The sequence below is a fragment of the Sardina pilchardus genome, chromosome 7, assembly GCF_963854185.1.
Source record: "Sardina pilchardus chromosome 7, fSarPil1.1, whole genome shotgun sequence".
In the NCBI taxonomy this organism is placed as follows: domain Eukaryota; kingdom Metazoa; phylum Chordata; class Actinopteri; order Clupeiformes; family Clupeidae; genus Sardina; species Sardina pilchardus.
This window is the reverse complement of record NC_085000.1, coordinates 28,085,784-28,108,332: the sequence shown is the minus strand read 5'-3', so window position 1 is coordinate 28,108,332 and position 22,549 is coordinate 28,085,784. Positions and strand designations below refer to the sequence as shown.

General features: G+C 44.0%; 1 protein-coding gene and 1 long non-coding RNA gene across 3 annotated transcripts in view; one reads left to right on the top strand and one right to left on the bottom strand.

The window, feature by feature from the left end:
• The window catches only part of ttll10 (tubulin tyrosine ligase-like family, member 10), an 11,572-nt gene extending 11,045 nt beyond the window's left edge, over nucleotides 1-527 (bottom strand). Inside the window, exons 1-2 of the mRNA XM_062540110.1 lie at nucleotides 425-527; nucleotides 1-99 (exon numbers count right to left, since the gene is read on the bottom strand). The exon at nucleotides 1-99 is cut by the window's left edge and continues 326 nt beyond it. The gene's annotated coding sequence lies outside the window, so the exon portion shown is untranslated. The remainder of the gene's footprint in view (nucleotides 100-424) is intronic.
• Nucleotides 528-7,240: 6,713 nt separating this feature from the next.
• Nucleotides 7,241-15,469, top strand: LOC134087845 (uncharacterized). Of its 2 annotated transcripts, none has more exons than XR_009939864.1 (3): nucleotides 7,241-7,715; nucleotides 11,803-11,935; nucleotides 13,991-15,469. It is a non-coding gene; the product is annotated as an uncharacterized LOC134087845 (long non-coding RNA). The 2 variants fall into 2 exon arrangements; XR_009939863.1 differs by having other exon boundaries at nucleotides 11,399-11,935.
• The last annotated feature ends 7,080 nt before the right edge of the window (nucleotides 15,470-22,549 follow it).

The window sequence follows — 22,549 nt, the reverse complement described above, 5'->3', positions numbered from 1 at the left end:
CCCTGCTGACGCAGAATGCCAGGAGAGCAGAGAGATTTTCCATTTGGGGTGGGGAGGAGGGAGGGGATATGCGCTTCTCACCTATGACCTGAGTAGGGCCTGTGGATGGCAATGGGGAAGATTAGAAAACAACAATTAAACAGCACTGGTTCCTATTGGGTCTTATTTGTTTACTGTGTGGTTCAAAACATATATTTCTTATACAAATATTTTTTATTTGTTTTGTTGTCTTTTAGAATTTTATTCATGCATCATTGTGATTACATTACATGAAAACTGCTGATTCTAGAACATGGCAACTAAATGTGATGTCATAATGACAGATTTAGTTGGATCCTAAAGTCTCTCTTTGAGTAGACCTACATTCACAGCTTTCAAGGTCAACTTCTTGAGATTTAGCTAAGTAAAAATGCTGAGATTTTACCTGCACAGAAACATGGTCTCCTCTTCAATTGTGTGCATTTACAATGGTCCTCTAGTTTTCGGTGCGACCGTTAAAAAAAAATCTCCACATGGATCTGTCCCAGTCCAAATATCTCAGCCAAAATAATGGCTCTCTGGTTGCAAGGTCTGCCCAATGTAAACAACCCCTTGTTGCCTGGGCAATGGGTGCCGTAGCAACCATGCCTAACTGTACCTTGATTGTTACAACATTAGAACTTGTGGACTAAGATTCTCATGGCAATAATTCCCCCATCCTAACCACCTGAGCTTAGTCATTCAATATTGATTGCCATTACGCTTGCTGTTTGAGCATAGCAGTAATGTGAGAACTGAATGTCTGTCAATCATAATAGACTTTTGTTTTCTTTTAGCCATTGTACTCTAGGAAGGTGTAAAATATAATTTGCCAGAGGGTTGGCAAAGTCAAAGGTTTTCAAACTCTGAAATTCATTTACTGTTTCTTTTTTTAACATGAATAATGTGTGAATTATACAGTCATATCTGTATGTTTGTCATACAGATAATTGTTATAAATCATTTGTGCAATGATTTCTAAAAATCCCATTTCACTTATACAGATGTTTTCAACATCAATGGGGAGGGTTACAAATCTACTGCATCTGTTTTTTTCTCAAGCAAATTTAATTAAGTGCATAATCTGTTTTTGGCATACAGACTCAGATTACCTACAATTAATGAACACTAATGAGCAATGAGAATTGTATAATTGTCTGTGACACGGTAATTTTAGCAAAAAATAAAAATCACACATCAAGGCATGAATGTGTACATTGTTCACAGGCTTTAAACACTTAGCGGCTTAGCGGAGGCCAGCCACACCTTTTTATGAAGCTGCAATCTGATAGACACTATGTACAAAATGGTGTGTAGGTAGACAAAGAGAACCAGCTTGTTTTACAGCTATGCTCCCATGGCTCACCATCTGTTCTGATGGTGTGTGTGTGTGTGTGTGTGTGTGTGTGTGTGTGTGTGTGTGTGTGTGTGTGTGTGTGTGTGTGTGTGTGTGTGTGTGTGTGTGTGTGTGTGTGTGTGAGAGAGAGAGAGAGAGAGAGAGAGAGAGAGAGAGAGAAAAAACAACTGGCAGAGATGTTGAGAGAGAGAGAGAGAGTGTGTGTGTATGTGTGTGTTTTGGGGTGGTTCTGAGAGAAGGTGTGTTACAGCAGATATTCCTGTTCCCATGTTGCCTGCCTTGTTCTCCCACACACCAGGAAGTCATTCATCCCACAATATCCTAGTGGCAGTTACTTGCGTGTCAAAGAGAGGTTTGGTTACTGGGGAAATAAGATATCTCTCAATGGCTTTGTCCTACATCTCAGTGTCCATGTAGAATTACAGTGAAACCAGGGGGAGGGGGGCAAAGTGACTGAGCAGTAATTATGTAGGATACATTCAATGTCTTATACTAAATGTGTTATTTATTTTTATATATCCTTTATTTCACCAGGAGAGTCCCATTGAGATCATACTCTCTTTTTCAAGGGAGAGAAATGTACAGTAAGAACAACAGAACAAGAATACAATAATGACAAGAAAGGATGAACAGAATGGTATACAGCAATGAAGTAAGTCCAGATGCAACAAACAGTAGGATACATAACAAAAGAGCTACATGTAACAAAAAAGACAAGTATAAGACAAAAGGGGAGAGTTAAATGTGCAGTGATCTGATTTGCTTAGCTTGAGTAACTGTTTAAAATATGAAATAAAAATGGAGAGCTTGGATTATTTTTGTTGGAGGTTCCAGCACCAGGGGGCAGAGTAGCTGAAAGCCAGCTTTCCTAATTGTGTAGTTGTTTGGTATGGTAAGGTGCAGTGTGCTACTGGAATGCAAATTGTGCTTATTGTAATACAACATTTTGTGTTATTGGGTCAATTACCAATGGTAAACAGGTGTCTAACTACATATTGAATTAATATCTAACTGTTTCTTTTTGTGTTATTTATTTATTTGTGTATTTATTTATGATCTCATTTGATATTACAAAGTGTTTTTCCAGTTATGACATCTTTATATTTTCATAAATACATAAATAATGATTTGCCTACGGCCTTTTCTCCTCTTGGTTGACATTTGAATTCACAGGCTATTCCATACCTGTTTCAGGAACAAATTAGCTTGACTCATCCATTCCACCGTCATACTGTAGCTACAGGTCAGATGATCTGTTTACATGAAGATGTCATGAGGGAGTTCCCTGTTTGTCTGAGCTTATAATCTAACAGCACACTGATTATGCAAGCCTCCACCCAAATGGTATGCTCTGGCGGTTGAGACGCCCACGTGCTCTGCATGTCTCTCCCTCGCTTTCTGTCTCTGACGTCCCGTTCCGGCTCATTTAGAAACCCAGTTGAACCCTACCCACCGCGGTGTGGAATCCTGTCGGACTGCACCTGAGCATGCACAGACCGGCGCAGGAATCTTTCCCCCAAATTCCTTGGTGATGTCACGCAAAGGAAGACAGCGCCTCTTTGCCTCACCTTGCACCGTGGTAGGGGTTGGGGGGGGGGGGGGGGGGGGGGGCACAGTTTGGGATTTTCATCAATGATTTTCATTCGATGAATTAATTACATTCCTATTTCTCAACATGCCTATGTTTAGCAAACCAGATATTAACAGTGAGGTTTCTGAGGGCAATGAAACATTTATTGCGAGGTAACTGCTTTTAATTATCCTTAGTTATTGTGTCACTAGGACTTGACAGTCCAGTGCAACTTGATTACATCAGAGGCTTCAAAAAGTCTATCTGTGACCCCTGACGAGACAAGAGACCAAACTTGCATTTTCACTTCAGGGCTGCTATCGATGATCCACTGACAATAATTTACCAACATTGACAGTGTGGTTCCACATTCAAATAGCTCAACTAAATTTCCTGAAAGTTGTTCCACATTAAGGCAACTGTTTGAAATTCCGTGAAGCAAATCACACTTCCTGGTGTGACACATCGTAATACCATATATAAACCTGCACTTGTTAATGGCGAAGATATATTTTTACATTTTTATCATTTAGAAAATTTGAGACCGAAAATGTCTGTCTGCTTGAGAGGATGTTTTAATTTTGTTTAAGGAATAAAGACAGGTTCACAAGCAACCCATAAGCTATACTAACTTTTAGGTAAATGAGCGAGACTGTACAACAAACAAATGGGGCCTTCATTTGATGTGGGGCCCCCAGGCAAAGCGGGTGCGGTGAGGTGGGGATCCCAGGGCCTCGCCTGCACGGAGCTGCTCAGAGCCACACAATGGGGCCCTGCAGAACAGGGCAGCTCCCAGGTAAGTGGAGTTGTTTGAAAAGGGAGTTCTGTTCTCCTGTAACCTGAGCTGAACCGCGCTGGGGCCAGGCATTCCACTCGCTGCCCCGCAGAATCAGGGCAACACAATGAGCGGGCAAAAGAGGAAGGACAGGCCAAGATTTCCAAGAACTCACTTCAGATAAAGATAAAGAAAAGTTCAATTAACTGTGCAATATCTTCGGCAGCCAGTGCTTTGATGCCAGCAGGGAAAATAAACAAAAATCATGCTACAAGACACGAGAAAAGAAAGACACAACTCTTTTTTTTTACTTTTTATTTTGCTTTATTTCATTTATTCACACAACAGCATTTTGTTGGATTAACACAAGACATTTGATTCAGGTTAACACACCCTTGCACAGGTTAACACACTGATGTATTTGTGCTAATGATAGTGAGATCACTTGGAGAACAGCCAGGCAACATACGGCTCAGCAGCAAGCAATTTGGGCTTGGTTCCGATGTGGAATCCAGTAACCATGACAACACGAGGAGAACATTCTACGGCATAATCTTCAAATGACAAATATGCTTTAATCATGTCCATATTTCACATCCTAGAGTGTGTGCCATGTGACTAACATTTCTACCGCCTTCCCTACCTGCCTCCCTCTCTTCTCAATTCTCTGCTGAATCATCATACTCTTCTGTGCCAGGAGTAAAGAGATCAGTCAAAGGCATGAATAAAGCAAGAGTTGTAAGGCATGAACTCCATCTGTGCTAATAATATTTGACTTTTTTCTTTTTAAAATCCTTTTTTTTTCAAAAGGGGAGTACAAACAATCATGTCCAAATAGCTGTGTGTTAAGGCAGAAACTCTGAGTCGTCACACATGGAAGAGTATTACAAAACAAACTAGTCTTCCAGTGCAAGGTTCATAGTTCCTTTGAAGGCAAGGCATTTTCTGCGTAATCACCATGCGTATGTGGGAGTCACACATATTTAAAATAGATGCACGTCTATGGGAGATCATGCTATTTTACAGTAGTTAGAAAGCAGGAAGGACCGCAAAGGAGAAAGGAGGAGAAGGCCTTGCAATGGACGGCATTACCAGACAGTATTAGACGAAAATAATTAGATCTAACCGTGTCTGGTAAGACGCCTATCAACAGGCTTGGACGCACATGAATGATTGCAGTCTATCCATTTTGCTTAAGTCTATACAGGAGTGAAATATGTCTAACTGATCTGTGTGCTCTGTGGTTTCAAAGGGATGAGATATTGTCTGTGCACAACATGAATGTCATACACACAATTACGCATTTTTTTTGTTGAGCCCACTGAGCCTCCACAATTTGTACTCATGACAGCAAAATTTATTAAACAGCAGTGTTGGAAAAACACTGCGAACCTGGTTTCATTTCATCTCTCCATGACAGAAATAAAGGAAAACCCGACTAGACGTGCAAATATGGGTGGGGTTCAATATTTGCCAGTCGATTCTCCCACCTTAAACAAACACTGGCTGGTTTTGCCTCAGTGTTTGCTGTTTGCTTATATCTGTACAGTGTGTTTAAATGTCACCAGGAAAAAAAAAGGGCCTCCTTTGAGAGCCGACTCCAAGTCAATTTCTCGGGGTACACAATGCACACTTCTGTGTCAGGATTTTCAATGACAACACATAGAACGTGGCTAATGTGACAGACATGAACTAAAGCCAGGACAATGAAAGGAGCCCAGAACGGGTTGGAGTGGTGTTGGTGTGGGGGGAGCGGCAACTAGGCACGGGAGGGAACGTTTAGAGCTCGGGGCAACAGAAAGCAGACAGGATTCACAAAATACCGCAAATCCACTGCCTGAACAGCGTTTTTGGTAAAGCACGCATGCATGAGGGCGAGAGAGAGAGAGACGAGGCGAGGTGGAGGTGGAGGGTTAAAGGGGAGGAGTGGTGTGTGCAGGCGAGGATGTCGTTAAAGTCTATTTTTATCGGATGTGCTCAGGTGAGCTGAGCTCGTGTGTCAGTTGCAGGATGTGCCACGCAAGTGAGGCGGGCCAAGGGCAATCCCCTCCCTGCACACACGCATCACAAAAGGTGCGCGCCACGGCACGGCTGGGGGGGGAAGGGAGGGAGGAGGAGGAAGCATCTCTCAGCAGATCTGGTTTAACAGTCAACGGACTGGTATTCTTTAACTAACTCATGGGTGGGGTGAAGAACCTGAATGCCAGAGTGAGTGAGCAAGTGAGAGAGAGGGAGAGATAGAGAAACAGGACAGGGAAGTGATTATAAAACAGCCCCCACACCTTCCTACTTTTCAATGTCTCTCGCCATCTCTTTTCATGCCTTTTAAATGGCCATTTGTGGAGTGATTCTGACACTCTTCTCTCCACTGCACTCAAACTTCAAATGAAATCATTTTTTTTGTGTGAAAATATCATGCCATTTCTTTGTAGCCATAGAGGCATTAAGGTCGCTATGAAGCCGGCCAAAAAAACAGTTGGCCTCGTCAGATAACAGGCTCTTTGCTGGCGATGCAAATGCTATTTGAATAAACAGTCAGAAAGGAAAAGAGCAGGGTCGACCAATCTCCTCGGAGCTGTTGTAAAAAAAAAAAATGCCATCAAACCCAACTGCTTGTTTGCATAGATGACATTTTTACCCTGGGGATCTGATAAAAAAAAAATTGGGACACAAAGTGATACTATCCCAGCAGAAAGCTTCCAATCCGTATGTTCATACAACTGGCGACAACTCACCTGCCCTATTTACATAGTTACCAACAACAGAATGATTCATAGCAAATCGACTGGTTTACATGAACAAGTGGCCTCACTAAAGAAGATTCTGCACGTTAATGTCTGTTTGCTTTTGGCCTCCTAGCAGGATTCAGAGTAAGACACACTTCATTAACGTCTAGGATCACTTGATGTGCTTTGGTCACCCAGCAAACATCGTTACCAGACAGTGTTAGAACACAGAGGTACAATCCAGCACTGTCAGGTAAGATGGGTGCTAAATGCCACCTTGAAGACAAGCAACCCTGAAGCAAGAAGATGGTGAAGCAGTGCTTCATGAATGAATGCCTAGTGATCTAACATTGAGCACAGAGATGTGCGCTGTTGATGTTGAATTGGAGCCAGAGGAAAGCCATCATCATCATTACCAGGCAGTATTAGAGAGAGTGATGATATCCAATGCTGCCTCGTAAGATGGAGATGACTGTCCATGAATGATTTAAGAAGCTCAAAAGATAGTAAAATCAGAGCAACTCTAAAACAATAAACAAAAAAGCCTTGACAAAGACCCTTTTTCAATTCGGTACATGACACTATTAAATCAGACTGCCAACTGATGAAATGAAGCCTCTGGTGCCTGATGATTCTAGAATATTCCGCCATTACCATGGGTCCTGACCTCATATCACATGCTCATGGCAAACCCGGACTCAACTAGAAGTGAAGCTTCAACTCCACTTGAGTGGTGCTCAAAGGAGCCAACACGAGGCCGGTGACTAGTTTCAGGAAATGGACGGGTAAACCGAAAGAGCTTTGGCACGGTCGCACCACTGGGCAGGATTAGAGCCGTCTACCTGTCCCATCCCCCTCTCCCCTCCTCTCCCACCTCAAAGGGAAAAAATCTAAACAGAAGAAAAAGGAAAACAGGAAAAGCTTGTATGTAGCCAGCCCGTGGTATGTTCCCCTTTCTGGCAGTTAGCTTAGCTTTGCTGTCACAGTGGACTGGACCACTAAGGCGGTTAATTATTGCCCAAACCTGTTCAGACTGGTTTGATTTGATGCCACGGCAGCGACGAAAAAAGGCTGCTTTTACTAACAATATTTTGGGTGACAAAGGAGAAGGAGACAGGCACGTAAAGCGACTCGGCAGTCCTCCCCAACAGCCACATCAACAGTCAACAAAAGCCTTGGGTGGGGCCACAAAGGCTGAGCCCCTCCGGCAGAGCGGCACAAGCCATTATGAGCGCAAAACCTGAAAGCCGCGCAAAGACAATCATGAAGGTGAGCCAAATGATGAGCACAAGAGCGAATGACAATGTCCCTTTCTCTTTCTCTCTACTCTACCCTACCCTTCTTTCTTTCTTTGTGCGTGCGTGCGTGTGTGTGTGTGTGTGTGTGTGTGTGTGGTGATAACAGCCTCTAGGAATGCCGTACCGGAGTGACCCATGCCCATACTTTGTGTGCGGAAGGTCACACACACACACACACACACACACTAACACAAACCTATGGCTTACTGAATAACGTGTGCTTTTCACAGCATTAAATCGCTGAACTGCATGTTTGCTGAACACACAGGTGAAAATGCTATTGAATAACAAATTGAATCATAATCATAATCATAATAATTTTTTATCAAAATGTATGACATAGTACTATAACAAAGGCAACAGTCAGGTCACAGGATAGTTTACAATATTTAACTGCCATTTAAATTTCACCTTCTCAAAAGTTTGCGAAACTTAAAAACTATACAGAGTTGTGAGGGTGAATTGCTATTCTGAAATGTTCAAAACACAAAGGACAGATTGAGTTAGAGAGTTGAGTGAATGGTGCATAAAGTGTGAAAGAGTGAGTGAGTGAGTAGGTGAATGAGAGAGAGAGAGTCTGAAGGAGGGAAAGTTAGAAGCCAGCAGAGGGGGAGAATGGAGGCAGAGAGCACCTGTAACCTTACCGTTGTGAAAAGGAACCAAGTAAAGAATGTAACAAAAAAAAGTGAGTAAGGGGGAACGACAAAAAAAAAAAAAAGAACGAGGGAGGAAAAATCTCCGATTTCTACCAAGTGCCTGAGAACACTCCAGCTTCCTTCCAGGCAGGCAGGACCCATGAAATGAAACCCCAAGCAGACCTGGTCGCCCAGCCTGTGGCAGCCTCTATTTAGTTAATCATCAGCGTTATAAACCAGTACTGCAGGCCCTCTGAGAAAAAAAGAAAGGAAGAAAGGAAGGACAAGGAAAGAAAGACAGAGAGAGAGAGTGAGAGAAGAAGAGAGAGACTGAAAAAAGCTGGGGGAGAAGAGAGCATGATTGTTAAAAAAAAGAGCGCTAATCGGAAGAGAAGACAATGGACTGTGTACCTTGGGGCTACGCGGTGTGCACCTTGTAGGTTCTCCTTCCTGGTCCCACGCGCTACCTCAACACTCGACTCGACCCTTACCTACCCCGCTCTGCCTTGCTTGTGCCTCCCTTCCCTCCTGCCAAAGCCTGGCTGGTGGCTGGGAGTTGGTTCCTGGTTCCTATCTCCTATCAGGAAACGAACGGCTATTGGCGGCAAGGTGGTGTGGTGTGTATGTGTGTGTGTGTGTGTGTGTGTGTGTGTGTGTGTGTGTGTGTGCGTGTGTGTGAAATGAGGAGTGCTTCTCTGCGCGCAGGAATGTGACTCCTCTGTGAAGTGGCCAACCTGTAGGCTAAACTAGGCCCTGGCCTTAATCAATAGTTTGTGTCTGTGTGAGTGAACAAAGCAGGGGGAAACCCTAAACCTTGGTTAAAGGAGGGCTCGGCCCACACCGTCTCTAATTGCATTGGGGCTTTAAATGGACGGGTTGTTTTCACAAGGCCCCGGCTGACAGACAGGTGAGCTATTGTTTCTTGCTGAGAATATCAGGCTCCCGGCCATAGTGTCTGGAGTTTTATTTTAAATGTTTCAGGGCTGAATGACTCTTCGGGCTTTTCAGTGTCTCGTTTAAAATCCTCATTTCACTCTAGAATACTTTAGGAGTGAAAATTGTGTCCTGAGAGCAAAATGTCCTCTTTTCAGGCCTTCAATGAGACATCTCCATGAAGATCGTTCATTATTTACATAAAATGCCTTGAGGCATATTGTGGTGCTTTATAAAAAAAAAACGAAACTGAACTGAAAGAGAAAACAAACATTATTCTTTCAGTCAGTGCTCATAAACCCTCTTCTTCCTCCATGTGTGAAAAAATAAATAAATATGAAAATAGCTAATGAAACTCCATTCGAATATTGAAGGTGAATGAAGTGGAATATTCCATCAGCAGAGGTCACCAACCCGCATTAGCGTTTTTTAACTTCCAAGTGGCCCAGTCTGCTTAGTCATGCTGCCGGTGAAGCATGCATCCCTGTGCACACAAACCCAGCGGCCTGCACTTCCCTGACCTCTCACCCGAGCAACACTATTAACACTCCACTTTCCTCCCATCACACTCGAGCTGATGAGGAGGCGAGGAGTGGGGGGGGGGGGAAACACCCTCACACTCATCAGAGGCCTGCTGTCGGTGTTCAACACTTCCTCTGTATGAAAGCTATCCATCCTCTATGTCGTCCATCTGTCCTGTCATAAAAGGTTTTAAGGGGGGTTAAAGCTGTGTTGAAGTTTACCTTGGTTCCTGTCATTCAGAGTCACCTGAGCGCTAGCCAGACTTTGGCTAATGTTCGTGTGAGGTTATAAACCGATGACAAATGACTCAGTCAGATGAAATGGGGGGGGTGGGGGGGGGGAACGGACTCACTTCCCTCCTCCCACCAATCAAAATCCTCCACCTCACTGTGCATCCATTGTGCTACTTGGACGACATTTTCTCTCTGCCTCTTCGCCGTCTGGACTAAATCCCGCCTGCCTCTCCTGTGTGCTCTGCTACACTAGCTGTGCTTCAGGACATTTTTAAAAGATTATAGCGCCAGCGCTAGCATGAGGCGGCTGCTTCACAGCTTCAGTGCTACTCCTGAGAGCTTGGAAAGTCCACTCGCTGCAGCAGAGAGGAGATCAAAATGGATGCTCAGACGTTTTACGCCAAGCCTCCATCCCCTTTTCTGAAGCCCCTTTGTGTTCCCCTCACATCAAAGGGCAAAAGGCCAGATATGATTTAATCCTCGCTAATCAAGCCAAAACGGACACGTAAGGACAAGTCTGACCCTTCTGCTTTTTAACGGCAGCCATCTTTTGTGGACACAAAGCGTAAAACAAGAGAGAAATGCAAGGCTCTCGCTCAACAGGTCGCTTAGAGACAAGCTTTCACAAAGCTGAAAAAAATCAAGGCTACTCAAATTACAGTTGCTTAATTATGCATTTAATCATTACTACTGACTAATACACCCACTACCACCCAAATAATTCCAAAATGTTTTAAAAGGAGAAATATGTAAATAAACATGAGGTGTATGTTTGATCACCATTAAATGCTAGAACCTTCCATGCTTTTAGAAGTTATAGTTCAATGTAAAAAGCCTTCAATCGAGCTAAAAAGTTGTTATTTTAAAAGCCATAACGGAAGAAAACCAGCTCCCCTTCGCATAGCCTTTGACAAGTCTGGCGGTTTGCCCCTACCTGCCCTAACTGGTCTATCCAGTCAAGGAATGAATGCCTCTGCCTATTGTTTGTCTTTTTCTTTCTTTTTTAAAAGACTGGAATTTGATATTGTTTGAGATATGACTCCCAGCTAAAGCTACCAAACTTTCTCTCAAAGAATTAGCAAACACGGTTCTATGATGTTACTTTGTCAAATCACCTGACATTTTGTGACTACTATTTTTCTGTCTACTCTGATAATGCTGACATCCAGTCATTAGGTGGCTACCTGCATGCACTAGCTGAACTATGGGTGTGGACAAGAAATCTTTAAAAAAAAGAGCAGCTCGTTCAAGCTAAGCTAGATTCAATGTTAAAAGAAGTGATTAAATAAAATTGATTAAAAGTTACCCTTTTTTTCTCTTGGATGGTGAAGAAGAATGATCGCCAGAAACCGTGTTGGAAAAAAAAAGCCTCTCAGTGCCAGTTGGTTGGTGTCGCTCTTGCAGACTTGTCTTCCTCCTGGCTGCCGACTGACGACCTCTGAAGCAGCTCTGCCTACGGAGCCATGGTTTTCAGGCGAAGGACGGCGGGATCAGGCTTGTCGCTCGACACCGCCATGGCCAGACAACCTCGAGCAAGCGAAGAACCGGTGTCGACAGGAAGGCTGGAGGATGGACCAAAACCTTTGTCTTCCAAAGAGACAGAGAGAGAGATCGAGAGCGAGTTTGTTTGCCTGGAACCTTGGAGCGATGCTACCTGTTTAAGCTCTAAGAGACGAGAGACAGAATTTGTAAAGGGCTTGGTTTACATGTATCGTTCCCCCTCCTACCCCCACAGGTGTAATTTTCGCGTCGCAACCAATCTCCTTAGCCTCTGGCGCTTGCAGGTGTGTCCCCTGGTCCATGATAGGCCAACTGGGCCGGGAGGACAGGCCCCCACCTTTCCGTCTGTTCACCTGCCCCCGCCCAAGGTACTTTGTATGTGTTTATGATGTCAGTTCAAGCTTGGTGAGAATGACCTCTGCTTTGGTTATTACACACACACACACACACACACACACACACACACACATACACACACTACAACAGACCTGTCCGACGGACCACACCCTTTCTCAAATTGACACCGGTGGAAAAAAGGGGCGCGACAGGGAAAGAGAGAAAGAGAGAGAGAACATTTGAATGAAGGGTAGGTGACATGAAAAAAATATATGGACATGGGGGCTTCTTGGCTTTTTTGGGGGGAGAGTCTATTCAGTCGGCTTTCTTTCCTCTTTCTGCTCTCATGTGATTCTCATGCCCCTCTGTGTCTTGCTGAATGGGCCCTCTCTGTCGCACATAAAACTCTTGGTCCAAGGCCATGACAGTTGTATAAGCGCAGATGGAACAAAATGAGGAATGTAACATGCTAGAAAAGATTGAGGCAAAAAATAGAGATAGAAAGAAAAAGACAGAGGTAACAGTGGAAACACACGCACACACACACACACACACACACACACACACACACACACACACACACACTCACACACACAATCACACAGAAAGCCTCGTGGTTGGGGGAGGGGAGAGAAGACAAGCATACTGTAGTTAAGAAGCTGTAATTGTCTACCACATATGAGTCACAGGATACAGGTGAAAAGATTAATGTCTCTTTTATCTCATTGGCACACTCACACACACACAAACACATACACAAACACACACAACAGACACACAAACACGCACACACTCACACACACACACACACACACACACGCGCGCACACGCACACGCACACACACACACACACACACACATACACATACACATACACACACACACACACACACACACACACACACACACACAGATCAACACATAACAAGATGTTTTTGCTGTGTGACTATCAGTCAGTGAGTCAGTGAGTCAGTCAGACAGTGGGTTTGGGCCTGGAGGGCGCAGTATAATCCTAGTCCCTCTGCAGGCCCCTGGGCAGGGCAGCACTCTGGGGCCCGGCGCTGGCTGTAATTGTCTGGATTATCTTAAACAATGTGGACAATGCGCGATCCAGATCCTGTTTCGGCGGAGGTGTGGTGGAGAGCGAGGTGGAGCAACACAAGCTAATGTGTGAATCTGTGTGAGCCCGCGAGAATCTGAAGTGATCACATATTTGAGTCGGGTCCAAAGGAACTGGAGGCCTGCCACTAAAGTAGTGGGAGTTTGCCACAGATTGTAAGGACAGGACAGGAGTTTTAATGACTGGACCTTTTTTTCCATTATAGATAATTGTTATGAGATATAGTTTTGCCGTCTGATAATACATTATGTTTTAAAAATATTTATTAACTATTATAATAAAGTATAGCATACAGTATGTTTCAAGTTGCAAACATGTTTTCCCTACAACAATGGAAACTGTTTTTTAAGGGCAACCATGAAACAAGAAGTAATAATAATAATAATAACAATAATGACAATAATGGAAAAAAAGGAATTTATTTGCTAATTATAACTGTATAGATAGCTATAGCTTCTTAAAGGAAGTTGCCCCGATCTGTTTAGAGTGACACAGACTATAAACTATTTAGAGGCCTGGAAAAATGTTAAGAAGGTAATTTAGGATGTTGATGATGCTCTGGACCTCGTTGGTTGTTGTCAAGCATGACACCAACACAATGGTGAAGGCTTCTCTCATGACAATGTGATCCTGAAAACTGGGGGTTAGCGTGACCTCTAGCAAAGGGAGCTCGTCAATCACACCGGCAGAAGCAACACCTCCTCGACCGATCACACACTACACTCACTGCCACCTCTCTGGGCTGAATGTGGTTGTATGTCAGATATGGGCTGTATGTTGAAATATTTGATAACATTTGTTACATATTTTGAAATGTTAAGAGTTATAATAAAGAAAGTATTTGTCATATAAAAAAAAATGTGTAAAATAAAAATAAAAAATATAAAAAATATATATATAAAATTAGGAACGTTAGTAAGGTTTCCTCTTTTTAACTAATGCGACCTCCATTTATTTATTGACACAGGTCTGGAGAAGGACATCATTAAAATGGGAAGTAGATGAGATGGGTGTGGAGCTGAACTGATGAATCCATTTCCCCTCAGCTCGCGGTTACTCATTCAGCTCTCCGGCTGAAAGGGGTCACAGACGGCCTGGCCCTTGATTGTCCAGTCACTCAAGTGTACAACTCAGACACAACCATGCGGAGAGCCCCATTTCCATCAGCTGGGAGACTGGCCTGTGTCTCCCTCCCTCTAAGAGAGAGGGACAGAGAAAGAGAGAGAGAGAGAGAGAGAGAGGAGGGAGGGAGGGGGAAAAGAAAGAGAAAGAGGGATAGAGGCCATGACTGTGGATACTTTGGGCTGCTTCAGGAAGGAGGCAACTCTCTCTCTCTTTCTCTCTCTCTCTCTCTCCTTCTCTCTGTCTGAAAGGTGCACTTTGTTTAGCATTCTCATTTGCATTCCAAATGAGGTTTAGAGTGAAGCGCTGGGGCACAACCAGAGTTCATTTGGGTAGAGATGGGTATCAGGCAGCCCTGTCACGCAACACTAATGGAGGGGACTGTCAGCAGCAGGCCTCACCGGCCTCTAGCCGAAAAAAAACCCCTCTCTCTCTCTCTCTCACATACACACACACCCACACACACACTCACACACACACACACACACACACACACACACACACACACACACACACACACACACACACACACACACACACACACACACTCACTCACTCACTCACACAGAAACTCTTGCGATGGGGGGAGGGGACAGAAGACAAGCATAATGTAGCTAAGAGGCTGTAATTGTCTACCACATACGAGTCACAGGATCCAGGTGAAAAGATAAATGTCTCTAAATGATTCTTACTGTATGTAATAACTCAGTGTGAACCAGGCATCGTCTATGGCAAGGCTGAGTTAATATTATGACTCCTTCTTGAATGGATGTCCATCTCAAAATGCTGTAAAGTGATCATTTACATGTTGCTTTGCATCAGGGACACGCTTGCAGGGAGTGCCTAGGCTAAGGGTTGGTCACCAATGCCAGGTTCCCCTGTTTAGACGTGTGCTTCCAACATAAAGCCTAAGGCGGTTGCTATATGTTATCCTCAGATGCATGTGTTGCCTGGTAAGGTTGCCACATCTCGCCCTTTATGTCAAAGCCTCCAATTTCATCTGACTACTTCACACACAGAATGTCAAAAATAAACAGCGACGCTATACTCTCAAACGGACCACACCCTCTGCAGGCTGTCATAATGATTTACATCGTGCACATACAGTAGCCTACCTTATAATTATTTATCTTCCTTGTTCGACATACAGTATGCCTCTGAGTTTAAACACCGCCCTGTGGACTCCAAAGGGCCTACTTAGCTGGAGATGTTTTATTTTTATTTGGGGGGTGTCTGCACCCCACCCACACCTGTGGGTTTCTTGTAATGCCTTCAGTCAACATTTTTTTTTTTTTTTTAAATAGGTAGCTCTATCACAGCTACACCATTACTTACCCACTATTTGCTAATATATTATGTTATAACCATTTTATTATAATTGTTGAAAGGCAGAACATTGCATTTGCATTTCTTTGCTTTCAAATGATTAAGAATATTAAAGAGTAATCGAAGTGTAAAGTGGCAAAGTCTTATTACCACTTCGAACATGCATTACTTTCCTATAAACGCACGGCACATCGTCGATTATCCCTTACATATTCAAGTTGCTATTAGAGCTCATGGATACATATGATTTTATGTAATGTATACCTTGTGAGGTATGTTTTATTTTATAAGTGCTTCCCTGGATTGGTCAGATAACACATGGTGTGTTTCTCTCATAGGGAGCAGCTATAATGAGGAGGGGGTGAAGTAGGCTACATGAAGTACCTGCTTCTGCTCTTTTGTCCTGAGCAGATGAGTGCCGGGTAATTGCTGAGGTTTACATTGTCTATACAGGAAATGAGAAGAGAGCGGACAGGTGTGACCCTACGCAAAAAGGATCTAATGGATTTCTTTGTCATGTCATTAGGCATTCACATACACTGGGTCAGCATCACACACAAGAGCAGACCAGCATTTCAACATATTTTAATGGGTTTAATGGGTCTAACTTATAAAGCTAAACGTGGGGTGTACCAGAATATCAATCCGTGCGGGTTTAGTTTTAGAGATTTTTCTAATACAATTTTGGAATCTATAATCTTATGTCATCTGAATTAATTTGAAAGCTTCCCTTTGACGAAGAGCTGTGATTATATATCTAAAAACATGCATATTTGACCTTATTTCACATTTAAGCAATGAAGCTCATCACTGAGAGCAGTGAACAGTGGGGCTAGCAGGAGGCCGAGCTGCTCACCTGTGGAGTATTCTCCCGGGACGAGAGGTTTCACGGCACGAAAGCTTACCAGCAACCACAGCCCTGCTCCAACTTGCCACCTCCTGCCACCAACATCTAATTGGCCCCTGTGGACCATGGGGGTAGGGTGTGTGTGGGTGTGTATGTGTACTGTATGTGTGTGTGGTGTGTGTGTATGTGTAAATATATATGTGTGTGTGTGTGTGTGTGTGTGTGTGTGTGTGTGTGTGTGTGTGTGTGTGTGTGTGTGTGTGTGTCAGTGAGCCATCCTGGAAGTCCCGACGGGGAAGTTGCCATTGGGAGGCGGAAGGGGAGGCAGACGTACCAATTACCCGAGCAGCTCGCTTCACAAAACACCAGCGGAGAGTTAGCACAAGTCGCTGATACACAACTCAGAGAGAGGGCATGTGCATTCATACAGGTCAATACTGTGGTTACTGGTTTTATGATCAGGTAGAAGTTGTAAAAATTGGAGATATATTGAGAAACAACATCAACAAGTGAGAAAGTGAAACACTTCTAAACTTTTTCAATATCTCTGCAAGAAATGGATAGAAAGAGAGAGATGCAATTTGACCTCTGTGGCATTCATGGAGTATTAAAAAGCCATGCCTTTAGGCTGGGCTTCTCAATGTGTAGCCCAGTCATTGTGAAATGGGTCCTCCATAAAGTGATTGGGAGCCATTGTGTGACGCACAACTTATTTGGAGAAAGATTATACGGTCATTGAACTACACGGTCATAAAACAACATGTTAATGTCGTTGATGGCTTTTTGCAAATTTGGATTGTGGATCCATTACATGGATGATGTCCATATCCACCCTTATGCTGTCAATAGCTCCCCTTGTCTATTCTAAAATGATCGTTTATATTCACCCGGTCCATCATATTCCCTCAGGTGAGACAAAAGATGTTGTGTTTGTGTTTGTTTAGTGGTCCCTTTTCATTTGAGTTCATTCTTTCTCTCTCTCTCTTTCATGGATACACAAACACATTCACACACATACACATGCATGGACAAACATACATGAAAATGCTTTAGAACATACAAGCTTTTTTCTCGGCGGTCACTTTCAAAAGACCCTCAAACACACCTGTGTGTATATGTGTGTGTGTGTGTGTGTGTGTGTGTGTGTGTGTGTGTGTGTGTGTGTGTGTGTGTGTGTGTGTGTGTGCGTATGTGAGTGTGTGTGTGTGTGTGTGCGTATGTGAGTGTGTGTGTGTGTGTGTGTGTGTGAGAGTGTGTGTGTGTGTCTGTGTGTCCGTGTGTCTGTGTAACCTGTTCTGTGTCAGGTTTCAGATGTGGAGACGAGGGAAAATAAGGTTGCTGGAGTTTGTTTGGGAAACGAGGATGAATGCTGACCTCAGGTCTCTCCCGCCATTGTCCTCTCTAAATAACACGTCTGCATGCAAGCCTTTTAGTGCGCTTCTGGCATTGTTTGGATTTGAAGAGTCTCTGTGTGTTTGTATGTGTATGTGTGTGTGTGTGTGTGTGTGTGTGTGTGTGTGTGTGTGTGTGTGTGTGTGTGTGTGTGTGTGAGTGTGTGTGTGTGTGTGTGCGCGCACACGCTCTGACAGACAGCAGACAATACGTAGTGTACTGTCTTATGTCACGCAAACACAGCTGCCAGGCATGGAGCCCCCACTGGGCAGATCATTTAGAACCCATACAAGCTTCCCTAAACAAAACGTGAGAAGCATCATAATGTGGAACTTGCCAACACCGTACAAACGGTTTTGCTCTCAGTCATTCAAATCAGATTGTGAAGGTTAAGGACATGGACCTCATTGATGGTGTTTAAAAGAAGAAGTTTAAATCTATCCATGTCTGAGGACGTGCTTTGCCAAAAATAGTACTTAAAAGATCTTGACAGAAGGCACAGTAAGCCCTTTTCTTGTAAGAAATAATGCTTTGAGATGCTTCCTGGGATTCCTGAGCATACTTGGGATTAGGATTATTTCAAGAGTGTCTTTCAAGGCCTCTTTCAAGGCCTGTAATTTGTAAACAAATCCAGTTAAATGCCTGGCACAAGACAAGATACACAGAATGCACCATCGTACCCGAAAACTTCGTTTTCATCTTGCCTTTCGAAATCACGTCATTGTAATGTTCAAAAGTCTGGACGTTTTTTTTTCTCTCCCTGCACCATGAGCCACTTCCTCACCCGTTAACCTGTGTATCTGTGCTGAGGTGTGACCCAGCCCAGATGAGCCCATAGCAGGGGTGGGGACAGCAGGCACTAAGCAGGGCTGGGTGCTGATGCAAGACGTGTTTGTGTAGGAGAGGGTGCGCTGGGAGATGGGATCATGCAAAAGCGGGAGCCGCGCGAGTCATCCTCTCCTCCCCTAGGAGCCGTTTCCATGGCGCGCTGTGCGCTGCCCGGCACAAATGTGACTATTATTAATTCCAACAAAAAAATAATAATAAAGTAATCAAAGAAGGGAGGTTACTACAAACACCTCTGTTGCATTTGAGTGGTGTTATCTCTACAGCCCGGCAGCACGGCACAGGAATCGAATCTCTGTTGACCAAAGATCATAGAGCGTCACGCGCTACGCTCTAGAATCTTTTGCTGTTGACCAAGCACAGCGTATGCCAGTGCAGAGCTTTTCTGCGGCATGTTAGCAATTAGAGCGCAATATGGCCGCTGGACATGTGACTCATTAAAGGAAGAGAAATCAGAGAGAAGGGACTCAAAGTAAAGGACGAAGGTGGCTCATTATGGGCCACACAGGCCTTCGGTCCTCCCTGAGCCAGTGAGCGAGGTGGGCAGGAGTCTGGGACGAGAAAAGAACCCCCGTATTCCCATGAGTCTGCGTGGGCCATCACCTCTGGAGGATAATGAGCACAGACTCCAAGCACATATGCTTCCTTGTGTAGACAGGTGGCGAATGTACACAGCCTCCCCCCTTTCACCTGACCTCAACACTCTGCCCCCCCCCCCAACACACACACACACACACACACACACACATACACATACACACACACACACACACACCAGTATCTTGGTTTATGGCTCATCTTGGCTGATTTTTGGACAGTGTGCATTTTATTATTTTATTTATCAAATTGCTTAATTTTGCAAGGAGCAGAGAGTAGTGTCTAGTGTAACACAACATAAACTGGTACACGAGTTCAGCTGCAAAGGAGCTCAGGTCTTTGCCAAGGCACTGCAGTATAACGACACGTTGGTAGTAAAGCCACTGCTGAGCCATAGGGGAGTTTAGAACACAACACCTCTAAGGTTCCAAAAGCATTATTCAGGGAAATGTACGCTTCTTCTGTGGTGCGTGGCAGGTTCATTTGTTTATGCACCACATATCTATCATTGTTATTAATAATAGACACAGCTTTCGCTTCATTAACTCAGCTACCTTTAGTTATAAATAAAAAACGATATCTATCAGTGACTATATTGATTTAAGCGCTGTAAGCGCACTGTTTCACAAGTTCTGTAGTCATTAACACAGAAATGATTTACTTCTCAAGACCATGTGCCGGTGGCACTGTCGGGTAGTGCACTAGAATACACATCAATTTAGATGGAGCTCTCCCTCCAAAGTGATTTAATAAGCTCTACACACCACATCCGAACTCAAAGACCAACGTGGCTCTTTTTATCAGAGAGCGCACTGGACCCAATTATAAGTGATTTATAGTGATTTGTAGTGGGAAACTGACCTGATGAGGCAATAGCCTATAGCATACGATGTAACACCGTTAAACCTCAAGGGCTAAAGGGGAGGAAGGCACGAGTCACAATATATTCCTAAATGTAGCTGTGAAGTCAACGGGAGTATCGGACAGAATTCATATCTGCCGCATTTTCTCTCAAACTGAAGGATGATGTTTTTACTGCCAAGCGTTTGATTTCAAGGCTCCTCTTTAAAACAGGAAGAGAGCAAACGTCCAAGCATCTGAGGTTTCTTTTTAATTAGGTCAGACAGTGTTTTATGAGCTTTCAAGGACAACCTATAGCCCAGTGATAGCGCGTGATATAAATCACTCAGCATGCCGTGCTTATTGTCTTTGTAATTCCAATAAGTGCTGGAGAGATGCACACATGATGTTGATTGATGATGACTTTTATTGGTGCTGACCAACAGCAATGTTAACGGCAGTCCTAAACTTCACCCTCACACCTCTGAGTCGATATGAAAATATGTCTTACTGTAACAACTCCGAGTACTGTAGATGAATCTCCAGACCGCGCACACTGGGATGGTGGTGTTATGAGTATAAATACAGCAAATCAATGAAATAATCTTCCGTCTTCTCAAGTGAGTTGTTAATATGGAACACTTGACATTTTCAGAGTGTTGCTGTCATGGCCGTGTCGATATAAAGATGTGCAGTGAAAGATTTGGCGAATAAAAGATATCGACTGGCCCGATGAAAAAGACTGTCAAGACAATGGCTGTACCAGTGCCAGGGGCCTCGGCCGCTCTGTAAATGATCTGTGGGTCCATTCATTCTTAGAGGTTCATGAGGAACCAAAGTCCACAACTCAGTCTCTCTCTTTCTTCTTCTTCTTCTCTCTCTTTCTCTCTCTCTTTCTCCCCCTCTCTTTCTCTCTCCCTCTCTCTCACACACACTCACACGGACATTAACACACACACACACACACACACACACACACACACACACACACACACACACACACAAATGTGTGTATGGGGGGCTATACATTAACACATTTGATTGCATTAATAAAACCAAGACACACTATCCCAGGGGGTTTTACTGCTGCACAAACACATCTACAGGGCGCCGTTCTGTCAATAAAGAGACTGAGAGACACAGTGGAGAACGGTCTGCTTTGGTTTGAATTCAACAGCCTTACACACATACACACACACACACACACCCTCCCACAGACACAAACACACCAAACCAGCTGAATAATCAGCATGAATATGCACACTATTGCCATTAAAATGGGCAATACACAACAATATATTAAAACGGCAACAAAACACATATAGTATATTTCTATGAACGTTGCTACAGCATGCATTGCACAATTATTCTATACCTGAAAATGTCTTTGGTAGACATATTCCAGATTTATCTTTCTCCGAAGTAATTTTCCTACACTATCAATCTTTATGTGCGACTCCATAAAGCAGTGTCCCAGACAGCCCAAACCAGTATGATGTCAAAATCCTAATATAAGGTGTCTCTGTTTATTTCTGGATAAGCAATAAAACCCTAACTCGTACCCTATACTGTGCATGCTCAAATTCAGTGCTGAATTAAATCATGTCTGTCAAAGCTTCAACAGTGTGACTCCATTATCTTAAAGGACTATTCCCTTGCTATGAAAATGTTGAAAGAGTTTATCTCCTGGTTTGAGGAAGCAGGGTTGCCCAGGGGTCTAACCCTGGGTGGCCTACCTGGTTCAGAGCATCCCTGGAGCACGGTCCCCACTGCCCTGCGGCTTGTAAAACAGATAGGAGATAATCCTTCCCCTTTCCACAGTTCCGTCCACATTAAAAAGAGCGATGCCCGCCGCCCTTAAACAGGCTTTTCAAATTCATCACGACTCACGCGTAAACATTTGGATTTGTATGGCTAAAAGTCACTTTTTCCATAGACTCCCGGTGAGAAAGCACACACAGACACACACACACACACAGGCACGGTGCTAGGCAGGAGGGGAGATGTTGGGAGGCTGTTGAGCTGGCCCGGCCCAGAAGAATGCACTAGCGTTATCAATATGGGTTATGCAAGAATAACTCGGTGGAAACCTTTGCCTGGTACAGCTCTGGGCCCCAGCCCCAGCCCCAACCCCAGCCCGGGCCGAAAGGAATCCTGCCCTGAAGAATTCCTAATTGCCCTCACTGTGAGGGAGGCTGCCAGACTCATGGAAGTCATCCTGCCCGGGTTATCACACGTAAGCTATGTGCACGCTTCTGCTTTTTGAGCCCCCACCCACACACACACCCACACACACACACACACACACACACACACATACACACCTACACACCTACACACACACATCACTCCTGCCCCCCCCCCCCGCCTCGAAGTCTATATTTAGCCATAAATTCTTCACTTCCTTTCCTTTCCTTTTTTTTCAAGAAAAAAAAAAAAAAAGAATGGACGTTGAGGTCATCACTTGAGAAGGTGAGGCAAGGGGGAAGGAGAGATAGCACAGAATGGAGGCGAGATAGCAAGCGAAATGAAGTGCCAAAAGGAAGTGTTCGACTT